The following is a 14,173-nucleotide window of genomic DNA, read 5'->3' on the forward strand; positions in this document are numbered from 1 at the left end:
ATTTATGCTAAAGCCTGGTATAATTTAGCTAATATGGTTGGAAAATTAAATTGTAATCATTTAAAATGTATATTTTTTCATAATAAAGGTAATTCATAAATATTTTAATAAATTGGCTATACATGGAGGCTAGAAATAAAAAGAAAATCTCCCACCATCCTAACATTAGAATCATAATTAATTTATTTTATGTAGTCATTATTTTCATGCAAATTAACTTTCATGATTTTAATTATCATTTACTGAGAGTTGAGCATGCTTCTTTTTAAAGTAATTTTTATAATTTAAGCCATTTAAGTTGCTGCTACAAAATCTTTACAGACTATTAAATATTTGACCATAAACATAAAATTAAGATGTAAATTTTATGGGTGGAAATTTATTGCACATTTAACAAAAATATTTAGCTTTACAATATTTCAAAAAATGCTGTTCGTATTTTAGTTGTATAGACTTTTTTTCACAAATAAGACTTTTTAGTTGTCACTTTTAAAAGTCTGAATTTTAAACAGATTCTTGATCTGTTGATTCATATCCATTAACTCTTACCACTTAAGCACCCGTCTCTTCTCCAGTTGCTTTTCCAGAACTGCTATCTTCACCGTAAAGCTCCATGAGTTTTCCCAATTCAAACCTGGGCTTCTTCAGCATCTTTATTTTTCTAACAAACACATCATGGAGAGAATAGATAGATTGGCAAGCCTTTACCATGTCTTTATCAATGCTGTCTGGAATTACCTTTTTACTACTTCTTTCAAGTCATTTGTCTGCCCCTCTTGGGTCATGATTTCTATCATCTTCTATCCGATTTGACAGACCTCTTGGTGCTGAGCATAAGAGGTCTTCTGAATCTGGTTGTTGTGTCTTTTAGTAAAACCAACACACAAGAGATGAGGCAAGTAACCATTGGTAGTTTTAAAATCAACATGAGCTTCAATCATGGTCTATCATGTTTTGACCATGAAACACATTTTGTCACAGATAAGATCCATGCCATGGAAGTTGGTTAGGAAGATTTTTCCCTGCACATCCTCAGTAGTTAGCTTGAATTTTCTAAATGCAACTTAATCATTCTACAGATCAGCAAGGCTCATTCCAAAAACATGACCTTTAGTGCCATCATATGCAATTTTGGTTCTTTGAGTCTTTGTAACTAGTGTTTTCCCAATATTTCTTATATTAAACTTTGCTTTCACATCATATCAATCTTTCTTAGAAAATGGATCAACCGCTTTCTTCTTGTTTTTTTTTTTTTTTTGCCACCTTTTCTAAGGTGCTTGTTTTTGCTGTCACCATGGTGTCGCCCCGAGAGCCCAAAGGCTGCGTAGACTTTTGATGAGAACTGCTTAGTGAGCCCACATTTTGTGTGATACATTGTGGCATGAATTACAGGTAATATTTAAATGTCATGGTTCAATATTTTCTTGAAAAATTATAAGGATGTGGAAGTTATTATGTATATTATGCAATACAAAATTACACATGGTATAAAATGTACTCAGATGAATAAGAAAATGAGAAACAATGTAAAAGAGGGCTGATATAGATAGTGAAATATCAAGAGACAAAGTCAACAACATGTGCCTTGAATTCCAGTTTTGATTTGGACAAGTAGTGGGTAGATTAGAAAATGAGCTATCATCAGAAAATCGGTGATTTGTGTGAGAAAAATGAGAAAATTTGGTACAATCTGATAAGTCTTCGAGGAAACCAATGGAAATATTGTTTGAGAATGTAGGAGGAGCCAGGCATGCTCTTCAACAAAGAGCACAATAGGTTTATGTCTATAAAATGTGTCAATTAAATTAAACATGTATCAAATGAGTTACTGCTTTGTGCCAAGCATTTCACTAGGTTTAAGGAACAGACTGATGAATGAAAAAGTCCATACTCCCAAAGGGACTGAAATCTAAACCATGAGCTAAAGACATAAACAGCCAATTGTAAAACAGCAGGATAAATGCTCTAATAAAATTAGGCACTGGTTGCTAAGAAACAATAGAAGAAGGTGCATGCTTACCTCAAGAGGTAGAATTTCAGTGCAGAGGATTATAGGCTATTTTATATTTTTATTAATTTTGCATGTTATAACTTAGCTTCAAAACTAACATTTTAAGACAATTGATAAATAAAACTCATTTAAATTTACAAAGATAATATTATATTGCTAAGGGTCCAGCATATAGTAAGAGTTGAGTATATGTCAAGGACCTTAGTGATTATAAGGAAGACGCAAACAAGACAGGAGACTAAAGAAGAAATGAGAAGAAAGAGAGAGAGAGAAAATAAAAAAATTAGTGCACTCTACAGAATTTGATATATAGCCAAAGTAAAAAAGGCCACATTTATTCCTTCATTCATCCATTTATTCATCATCACGTACACTGATACCTATTTGCGTGTGTACATATGCACTCCTTTCACGCGTTGGTATACTTATTTATTCATAGCGCAAGTAATCATATATTTATTGAGCTCTTTTGTTGTATTGAAGGATTCTTAAGGATCCATAAACTCTGCACTACAGAGTTTTTGGAATATCCATGAGAAACAGTCTCTGTCACTGAGTAGATAAAGAGCCTAGCTGGTAACATAGAAAAATAAATGCACAAGTAAGTGCATTACAAATGCCAAATACAATCATTAAGATATGCACACAGTGTTAGGAGCCCAAATAAGGCAAATAAATGTACATTAAGAAAATTTTCATTAATTATCTGAAATTAACTAAATGACAATATTTTATATTAATATGTGATATGTGGGTTATGTATATCTTATATATATAAAATATAGATATAAAATGTGTACATGTATATACAATTATTCTTTTATATACAGAATATATATAGTCATATATAATTACCTAAAATCAAAAATAGTGCATTTATCCATTTTCAAACACTCCTAATTTTACCATGGCTACTAATAATTAGTTTAGCATTCACTATGTATTTTAAAATTGTATTACTGCTTTATAATTTTAAAAATATTGTGATGATAGTACAGAGTTTTCACATACCCAGTGCTTCAATTTGCTAATGCTGCCAGAATGTAATATACTAGAAATGAACTGATTTTTATAAAGGGGATTTATTAAGTGACAAGTTACAATTCTAAGGCCATGAAAATATCCAAATTAAGGCATCAACAAGAAGATACCTTCATTCAAGAAAGGCTGATCCCATTGCGGTTTTTCTATCACATGACTAGACACATGATGATGTCTGCCCTCCCTTTGCTCTCAGATTTCATTGCTTCAGCTCTTGGTTCCAATGGCCTCCTCTTTGGGCTTCTGTCTGTCTCCAAGCATCTCTAGACTTCTGTGTCTGGGCATCTGCTCCCTGTGTTGGCAATCCAAGCTTCTGTAAGTATCTGTGTCTGAGCTTTCTCCAAAATGCTTCCCTCTCAAAGGACTCCCGTAAACTAATTAAGACCCACCTTGAATGAGTGCGATCACATCTCCATGGAAATCATCTAATTAAAAGATCCCATTCAAACAATGGGTCTGCCTCCACAAAATTGAATTAGGATTAAAAGAGCATGTCTTTTCTGGGGTACATAAACCTTTCAAACAGCACACCCAGTTTCCCCTAGTATTAATATCTACCACTAGTAGGGTACATATAGTATAACTAAAGAACCAATATTAATAATTAGTAGCTATTATTAGTAGCATACATACATTTGAGATTTTCTTAGTTTTTGCCTAATGTCCATTTTCTGTGCCAGGCTCCCATTGAGGATACCATATATTTTGCCATTATGTCTTCCTGTTTTTATAATTGTGAACATTTTGATGAGTACTCAAGAGTTATTTTGAAGAATATCCCTTAATTGGGATTTGTATGTTGTTTTTCTCATTTTAGAGTGGGGTTATGTGCTTTTGCAACAAAGTCCTCATAATCTCAAGGGAACGCACCATCAACGTGACATCACTATTGATGCTAACCAGATTTTTCCCCTCTAAAGTTATTTTAATTCCCCTTTTCTTAATGTGTTCTGTGGCAGGAGTCACTATGCACAGCCCACACTTAAAGAATTTGAAATTCATCTACATGGGATTTTTGTCTATTTTCCCCCATTTATTTACTTATTCAATAATATCGTATACATATATGCTAGGTACTTATATACAATCATATCAATTATATACTTATATTCACTCATATCCATATTCTTTACATCAATTAATACTTACATAAATACCAATATTGATATGTGTGTTTAATTTATAAATCAAGTCTAATTCTAATACTACTTTATTTTGTTGCTCAAATTTTTCCAGCTTTAGCCAGTGGGAGCTCTTTCAATTGACTCATGTTTTACTTTACATACCCCAATTAATATGATTTTTCTCTATTTTGGGGCACGTTTTTACTCTGTGGAAATACATTTTCCAGCACATAACCCCACTCTAAAATGACTCTTGTCACAATCTAATACCCACTTCTTTTATAAGGAGTGGTTCCTTTTATTGAATACTAGTATCAGAAACCCAGATCTAGACTGGAGTTTCATTGCTTCTAAAGCATTTCAGCAGACAGAGCAAGATGATATATGTTTATATATGCACATAAGTATTTCTACATGTAAACATTTGCATTTATATTACACTAAACATTACCTACACTAACTGCAATCTAATCCATTATCATACAGATCATTTTAACTCCCTTTCTTTCTTTACCTGTAAGCTACCACTCCCACAGTGGGAAACCCAGCTCTCACAACCTTTCACGTATTTACTTAGTTGTTCATTTAAAGTTTTCTTATATAGAAGTACCAGGATTGTTAACCTGTACTCTCAAAGCAAAAAACTGTATGTTGTATCAAGTAGTGCTTATGTACAGATTCTTTTGCCTTTAGTTTTACAGACTCCACTAATTTCCAAAGTTGCTTAAGCAAGCCCCTTTTACCCATATCTCACAAGTGCCCCACCACAGCAAACACTTAGTGAGGTGGTTTTAGACATTTGTAATGCAACTAGATTGTATTGTCACATTGTGTACTGCAGCCTGGGATCCATAAACTTCTAAATGATATTTTTAATTTGCATTTATTAGAGTTTACTCACGCCTTGTAAAATTCTATGCATTTTGACAAATGCATATACAACTGCCATTATGGTATCATACAGAATAGTTTCATAATACTAAAACTTCCCCATGCTTTAATTGTTCAACCCTGATATATTTACCATCACTATAGATTTACCTTTTCCAGAAGGTCATATAATTAGAATTATATAACATATGCTACATTTTCAAACTGGATTCCTTTACTTATCACAAGTTTCATTCCTGACTTTTCATGATTTGATGGTTCATTTATTTTTATAAATAACAATATTGATGAATACATCACTTTATACAGATGTACCATACTTTATTTGTTCATCTATAAAAAGGCATCTTGTTTGTTTCCAATTTTGTATGCTTATCAAAATAAAGTGCCATGAATATCCACATACAAGTTTTCATGTGGACATAAGTTTTTAACTCAATTGGACAAATACCTGGGAACATGATTGCTGGTTCTTGTGATAAGACTGTTAAGGCTTTTAATAAACTGCTCAACTATCTTCCAAAGTGACTACCATTTTGCATCCTCACCAGCAATGGTGAGATTATTCTTTGTTGCTCTGGCTGGTTTTGGATCATAGCCTTTCTAATAGGCATGCAGTGCTATCTCAGTAATGTTTGACTTTGCAGTTCCCTAACGGCAAATGAAGTTGAGCATCTTTTTATATGCTTGCTTGCCATCTATTTATGTCCTTTGTTGAGGTTTTTCTTAAGCTTTTTTTGCCCATTTGTTTTAAGTTGGCTTACTTATTTTTTTACCATTGAGTTTTAAAAGTTCTTTGTACATATTGGATACAAGTCCTTTATCAGATATGGGTTTTGCAACTATTTTCCCCCAAGCCAGGGGTTGTATTTCATTTAATTAACAGAGCATTTTAAAATTTTAATAAACCCAATTTATTCTTTTTCACCTACATATATTGTTCTTTTGATGTTGTAGCTAAAAACTCATAGACTTTTTTCTGTTTCCCTTTTTCCTATATTTTATAGTTTTGCATTTTACATTAGGTTTATGATCCATTCTCATTTAATTTGTATAAGAAGTGTAAGAGTGGTATCGAGACTAATTTATTTTTTTTAGCATGGGCATCCAGTTGTTCCATCACCATATATTGAATAGATTGTCCTTTCTCTATTCAATTGTTTTTGCATATTTGGCAATGATCAATTGACATATTTGAGTGGATCTATTTCCAATTTAATTATTTGGTCTTTATGGCCTATCTTAAAATGCAACATTATCAAGAATTCCTCAATAGTCATGGCACTTTATTTAGGTAGAGAAACTAAACAGAAATGGATTTTACTCTTTCAATCTGTTTCATATTTCTATTTTGGAACAAAATTCTGAAAACTGAAAGCAAAACCACTAAATTTCTTGTTAATATTTACATATTTTCAGTAATAAAGGTAAAATAGCATTAAAAATGGGATAAAAGCAAGAATGAATCTCATTAATTTTCTCTGGTGGTCTTCAATTTTCTCTGGTGGTCTCCATGAAATAGAAATTGAAATGATAAATAAAGGGATAATAATAATATTTTTGTAGATAATTTATGAAATTTCAAATACTAAGTATTTTATTTCATATATATTAGCTCATTTAACTGTCGCTTTGTGTTAGGATCTATGATAATCCTTAGTTTATAAAAGAAATCAATCAGTCAAACACACTTACATAACTCTCCCAATTTCATAATCAATATTGTTGATTTCTATTCTGGCTTCAGAATCTACTTTATAAGTTTTTTGTTCTGGTTTGCTAGCTGCCGGAATGCAACAAACCAGAGACAGATTGGCTTTTAATAAAAAGGGATTTATTTCATTAGTTCTTCAGAGGAAAGGCAGCTAACTTTCAAATGAGGTTCTTTCTTACATGGGAAAGCACAGGGTGATCTCTGCTGGCATTCTCTCCAGGCCTCTGGGTTCCAACAACTTTCCCCAGAGTGATTTCTTTCTGCATCTCCAAAGGCCTGGGCTGAGCTGTGAGTGCTGAGATGAGGCATACTGAGCTCCTTGGGCTGTGATGTTGCACTCTCTCATTTAAGCACCAGCCAATTAAGTCAAACATCATTCATTGCAGCAGGCCACCCCTCCTAGCCAACTGCAGGTGTAAGCAGCAGCAGATGAGGTTCATGTACCATTGGCTCATGTCCACAGCAATGGAACTAGGTGTCTTCACTTGGCCAAGTTTACAACCGAATCTAACTATCACACTATTTTACTGTTTTGTCTCTTAAGGATGAGTGCAACATTATACATACCATACTTATAACTGTCTTCCCTTTTATCCTTTTTTTTTTTACATTCATTAACTAGTTATTCAAAGTATAATATACAATTTAGGAAAATATGTCCTAATTTAAATGAATTTGAATCCATATTTCAAAATATTGAAAAGTTAGAATTTGGGGTTAAATTTAGTTTTTTCTTTGTTGTTGCTGTTTATTTGCTAATATGATCGTCACCTTGTGAAGTACTAGTGATGTGGTAGCCCTGACACTTCCTTATTTTTACCTTTAACTTTTGTTTTATTTGAGAGTTCTTGAAAGGAGTTTTTACTCAACTATGCTATTTGGTGAATGTCGCAGAGTAAAATTAGTTCCTGTAGTCAATCTCTAAGTACATGCAGCTTAATCCACAGACTTACACTGATGACAAACAAACCAGTGAAGCTACCACCATCATCCACTCAGTACTGCTGAATTTGTCCTTTCTTATAGTATTTTGGTATATTGTATGTTTTTTTCAAAATTATTTCTTCTTTAGCCTTGCCATCATTTATTGTGGGCTTGATTTTTGACTTACTTTGCCAGTGGAATGTGTTAATGATACCTATCTCACCTGATCAGGCACTTTAAATGCACTTGCATGATTTGTCTTGCCTTCTTGTACTGCTGCTGATGCCCTTGGGAAAAGCATATCTTAGGTAGCCACTAGTTTTTCACTCGGGGTCTTGGATTAAATAACAGGTAAAGCAATCACAACAGTTAAGATGCTGATGGATGAGCAAGAAATAATTGTGTGTTGTTGAAAGCCATTGATTTTGGCATTTTTACAAAATATTGTTTATTGATATTGACAAAAATTAACATTTACAAAATTATTAATATTTACAAAATATTATTATATTTTTACAAAAATAGCTGACTGGTGCAACTATCACGTGTGAATACTCTTTTCTGACAAATAGTCAGAATCAGTGTTAACACTTCCATTTATGTTGGTAAAACGGAATCACTTTCTTCTTATATGCAAACATAAATAACCATTCTGATATTTCATTCTAGACTTCCAAATTGGGACTGCTCATGAAATCTGTTAAATGTATTGAAGCAAAGTTTAAAAAAATAACAACCCACTGGCCAAATATAGATAGCAGATATGTTTTGTTTACATTTACAGTATCAAATAACAGGATATTTTCAGGAATATTAATTAACAATTAATAAAATCAGGAGACTTTTAGGTAGATGTTTGGATAACTGACTTTTCTTGACAAAATTGCAGCGATTGGATGTCTGCTTAAGAGTGCCATAATATATGTATTTTTTATATTTTACACTTCTTGCTTCTCTTAGCAATTGTCAATATTTGGGTTAATGTCCCTTGTCCCTTGTTATTTTTCCTGTACTGTTGGGTTTCTTATACTAAATTGATTTAGGTTAAAGAATTAATCCATGGAAGTACTTGAGAATTTGAAATTATTATTCCTGAATTAAATTATGTGTGTGTATGTATAAGGGGATATACATACACACATCTGTTTGCTTGTTTAGTCATGATTTTTAACTGACACGCATTATATCCTAACAGTGTTACATATTTTGTGAACTTCGTGAAGTAAGAAATAAGCAATTAGGAACATGAGCACATTGCAGTATTTGGGAATCATAAAGTCATAAAACTATTAGAATTAATTCATTTTAGAAGAATGAACAGTTATATGTTCATTTTAAATTAGTTGCCAGGGTTTCTGAGAGTGAAAGAAGGTCCTTTTGATTATAAAACTTTTCTCTGAAACTACTTGAAATACTCCTCTTAATTTATAATGCTCTTGTTGAATATCACCACTATTTTAGCTCCTCGATTGGACTCTTAATAGCAATAAGTCACACCTGAAATGATAAATTAAAAGCAGAACATCACGCTGCTCTTTAACTTCAAGGCTCATTTAATATAACTGATCACTATGAAAGCAAACAATGAACAATTAAAAAGAGGTCCTGTCCGTATAATGTTTACCAGGTATTTTAATTGTCTTCATTAGGAATGCATGAAAAAGCAAAGATGTGTTTTGGTTGTGGAAAGTAATGATCCAAGATAAAAATATATCAACATGGAGAAAAATGCAAATAAACTGTTTCCTAGCTGTCACCTGGAATTAGAAGCACTGCCCTGACATAACATTATCAAACCTTTGTTTCAGCTATTAAATGTACAGATGATTAAAATACAGGATGGTTAAAGGAATTCGATTAACATCATGGATTGTTGTCAGAAGCGAGCTAATACTTGATACAAATTGTATGCTACTTAAAATGTTTCATTCATGCTGAGGAGAGTTTTGATAAATAGTTTTATATAAAAGGGAAACTGCAGATAGTAGGCATATGAATACAATGCATGTCCATAAAGATTGTATGTTTCAAAATCAGATACTTATCTTTAATACCGGATATCTCAACCTTGGCACTATTGTCATTTTGGGCTAGATAAGTGTTTGTGGTACAACTCTGTCCTGTGCATTGTAGGATGTTTAGGGTAACTCCTGGTCTACCCCCATCATATGCAAGTAGCAACCACCTTGATGCAGCAATCAAAAGTGTTCCTAAGCAGGCAAATACCATGACCATGAAGGACAATATTATCCGTGACTGAGAACCACAGATTAATATTTTATCTTCCTAAATATTAGAACAATTATTTTGCATCCAACAATAGTAGAAAGTATAATATGTACAAAAAATTAACTGAACTAAAGGAAAATATGGGTTTAACATAATTCACTTCAGTCTTAAAGTTTTAGACCACAGATGACACAATAGGCATCATAAGTATTATATAAACTGTAATCCCTTATCCAGCTTCATTCAGTAATGAGAGAGAATGTTTTTCCTTTATGGTGCCAGGCATCTGGATAATAAAATAATAAATAAAACAAAATTCTGACTACATATTAATTTTGATTTCATATATTTATAATTACTTCCTCACTTGGATTTATTTTCCTACTCCCCTTAAGAAAAGTCTAATATTTGATAGTTTTTACTTAAGAGATTTGTTATTTTTTTTAGCTGGTTGAGATATGTTGATTCTTGTGGTAAATGTGGGTATTTCAAGAAACATAATGTGCTATATTTTTCAAATATTTGAAACCAAATATTCTTTTTTATATTATAAGAAAACAAGAAATGGACACACATTATTTCTAAAATTTTAAACAGCTGTCACAGATTTTCATCCACCAACCACACTTTCTGCCATGTTGCAACTTATATTGATATACAATCAAAATTATGCTTTATTTATGTGTCTTTCTGTACCCCTTCACCTGAATCTCATACATTTGAAAGCAAGAAAGAGTCTGTGCTTTTTTTTTTTTTTAATTTGCAGCTTCTGGCATCATGTTAGGCACATGGTAGATACTCAATAATTATTTATTCAATTAATTTTAAAGTACTAACCTAAGGGTAAATTATAATTTATCTTTGCTAAGAGACATGGAACACAAAATGTGTTTGGGAAAATCCTACAGATCAGACATTCCTTAGTCTTAATCTTGTTTGTCATGGTATTTTTCATTTACTACTTTTCTTACACTAATTTTGTTTGAAGAAGGCAATTCCGTTTGTGCGATTCTTCTAGTGAAAGACTTTTCTGACTCCAACCCAACTTTAACAGATAGCTGCAGAGATCAAAGGCCTCTTTTAGTACAGTTGTAAGAATTTATGTTTTCATTTCAGATAGCCACTTTGGCTAATATCTCCTCTTTCTTGCTGCACATTCTTAAATATGAAAGATATGGCCAATTTCTTCCGATGCCCTGCCATTTTCCCTCTGATTCCCTAAATCCTCTGCTTTTGTAGTTAAACTACCTGAGTCTCAAGATGCAACAAGTGACAGCTTAACAAGCAGATTTTCTACCATGTGTCATGATAACAGACCTCCCAGCCAGAGGAAAGAGCCCAGTGCACCGCACCAGCCCGTTTCAAATTTTCCTGTCCAATGCTCCAATGTCTATATTTGTTAGGATTATTTAAGTCAATTGACAAGTGCAAGCATTTGAGAAAGTATTTTGCTAGTTTCTAATCATTTTAAACATATGACTATCTAAGGTCGGGCAATTTATTCCTAAGGACAGAAATGCATTTGTCCTTGAAAAATGACTTATACAAGAATATTCACAGCAACCATGTTCATATTGTCAAATAGCTGCCAGCAGAAACATGAATAAACCAACTGGGATATGTTCATATAACAAAAGACTACTCACTAATAAATGGGAACAAATTACTGAAATAATCAACACCACCAATGTCTTCCAAACCATTTTAAAAATAAGGCAAACACAAAATAATATACACACTACAGTTCCAGGACACACACAGGGGAGGTTTGGACTGGATTTACATAGTTTGAAACCGTATCTATCTAGCTGTTTTTACATAAGTAAAAATTTATTGTGTTGAATATTAATGGTGTATGGATTTCATTTCATGGACATTTTACTCAATAGAAAGTTTTTACAATGAACATTCAAGCTATCATTCAAAACAGAACATATTGGTTCATATAATTTAAATCTAAAAATGATAGGTCTGGCTTTCTTATTGCTGATATCAGGGGCTATGCATAATGTTTTTATCCCTCTGTCCCTCTCTACATTTCTGCACTCTGTTGCTCTACTTAGTAGCATTGTCATAAGGCTTAGAATGACAGTGAAGCCATGTAAGGATATCAAAGAGTGCTTGAATTATTGTCATAACTAACATTCAGAATTCAAGGTAAACCCATTTATCAGGATCTCTTACCTCCCATAAATACGTCTTTCCTGAATTTCTTTTACAAACAGTTAAGGTTGGCCACTGGTTATAAATTGGATCATGTGCAGAAGCACAAATTCTGGTCCCTTAGATGACCTTCAGATAGTAAGACCAAAATTCACCTTCCCCAGAACCAAGAGGACAAGGGTAAGGAGACATTGAACACAAATGAAATGTGAGGGTTCCTTCAACAACGAAGATCCATTTCATGCATTTACTGCAACCATGTATGGACAATTCTATAAACACCAATCAGAACAGGCTAACCTGAATTCCTGACTGTGTCCCCACCTCCATTAATTTTCCCAGGAAACTCCCTAAATTCTCAGATTGGGAAGACAGATACCAGTTTACCTCCTGTCTCCTTGCTGGTTGACCTCAGCATAAACTCTTTCTTTGTTCAAATCTGCATGGACTTCTGTGCACATCTGTAAGTGAGCCCACTGCTCTGTAACAGCAGAATAATTACCATAGAACACATATGATTTACACTGTACTAAGTTATTTAGCTTAATTGAAAGAGAGATAACTCTCAATATCTGTAGAAAATACTTCTGAAGGAGCTTTGATTGCTTAGGCTTAGATTTTAATGCAATTTAGAGCAGAGGGTTGGAAAATGTGATTTTTACCTAATTGGTCATGTTCCAATGTTGTTCAATTTTAGCTCCATCAGGCCAAATGCAATTGCATTTGGAAAAGTTGTCTCCTAAAAATTAAAAAAAAAAAAAAGATGTATGTAAGTGGTAATACAAAGTGTATTTGTAATGAGGCATGGGTTGTAAATGAAAACTTTAAGATGTGCATTCACATTTTCAATAAACATTGTGAAAGACCAGTTAAAATCAGAATGGTGGAAGCTAGGAGAATGGACAGCGGTGTCATCCAATGTCTAAGGATGACATATTTCTTTTATGTATGCAAAGTTTTTAATTGAAAGTGCCTTTGAACCCTGAGAAAAGACCAAAATGACCTTTAAAAACTGTGTAAATGTGTAGGTTCTATTCCTTTTACAAGAGTTTGGGGACATTAGGACTTTGGGGGGGGGATGAGTTTTGAGTGACACCAAGAGATAGAGACATATAATGAGTTACTATGTGATGTGTCATGGGAACACAAGCTCAGGCAAGACAGAATTTTTTTAGCAAGTGATTGCTCTATTGCTTATACAGCAAAGGGTCCAAAAGAGCAGGAGAAGAGAGTCCATCATGACCGGTCTCCCAGGGAGATCAGCTGCTCAGGTCAGTGTCGGGGGATGGCAGCTCCTGAAGTAGTACTTCATGCTAGAAAGGAGAGGCACCTATATTACCTGGAAACTGAGTATTTATGCAACCACAGGGAAAGGGGGAAATGCCATTCAACAAAAATCATGTATTAGCAAAGTTTTGCAAAGTTTCAGCTCTGATAAGCAGCTGGGACACATCCTTTCTATTTTTGGGTCTAATCTAATCTAATATTTCTAATCTAATCTAATATTCTAATATTTCTCTTGAGGAAATGAAAACACACTGAAATATTTGTACGCACTAGAAAAAGGTGAGGGTTTAGGGAGGTCTGGGAGACGACCCTTAAGTGTTCCTGTGACTTACCCAGTAGATAGATATTTATTTTTTTAATTTATTGATTTTTTTAATGAGAATGAGGAAGAAGAGGGGTTTGAAGAATTCCAGAGACATAGTGAGGAATAGAAATAGTGATAGATTAAATCAAGCAGGAGTAATCACAGCAATCGGGGAATAAACGTTGGGAGTAAATAGAAAATAGAAGAGTCTATATAATAGGTGATTAACAAAGATGACAGGGTTCTGTGGCTAATGAAATTTGATGGTCTGAGAATGTCAAGTAGAAATAGAATACTATTTCATTCTTTTACAACCTAAATTCCTAAACTCTATAAGCAATCAAAGATGTCGTCCTTGCCAGTTCTGAGATGCTGATGTTCATCACAGCATTTTTGAATAAAAACAAATTAGGGTAAAAGCTTGCACTAAACAAAAACAAAAACAAAAACTTAAGGGCATGATTAATAAACTCTGATTTATCTAC

The 14,173-nt window shown here is 33.2% G+C and overlaps 1 pseudogene; it reads right to left on the reverse strand.

The window, feature by feature from the left end:
* Window positions 1-552: 552 nt before the first annotated feature.
* On the reverse strand, window positions 553-1,375 carry LOC143680228 (small ribosomal subunit protein eS1 pseudogene; annotated as a pseudogene).
* Between the last annotated feature and the right edge of the window lie 12,798 nt (window positions 1,376-14,173).

The sequence above is a fragment of the Tamandua tetradactyla genome, chromosome 4, assembly GCF_023851605.1.
Source record: "Tamandua tetradactyla isolate mTamTet1 chromosome 4, mTamTet1.pri, whole genome shotgun sequence".
NCBI lineage: Eukaryota > Metazoa > Chordata > Mammalia > Pilosa > Myrmecophagidae > Tamandua > Tamandua tetradactyla.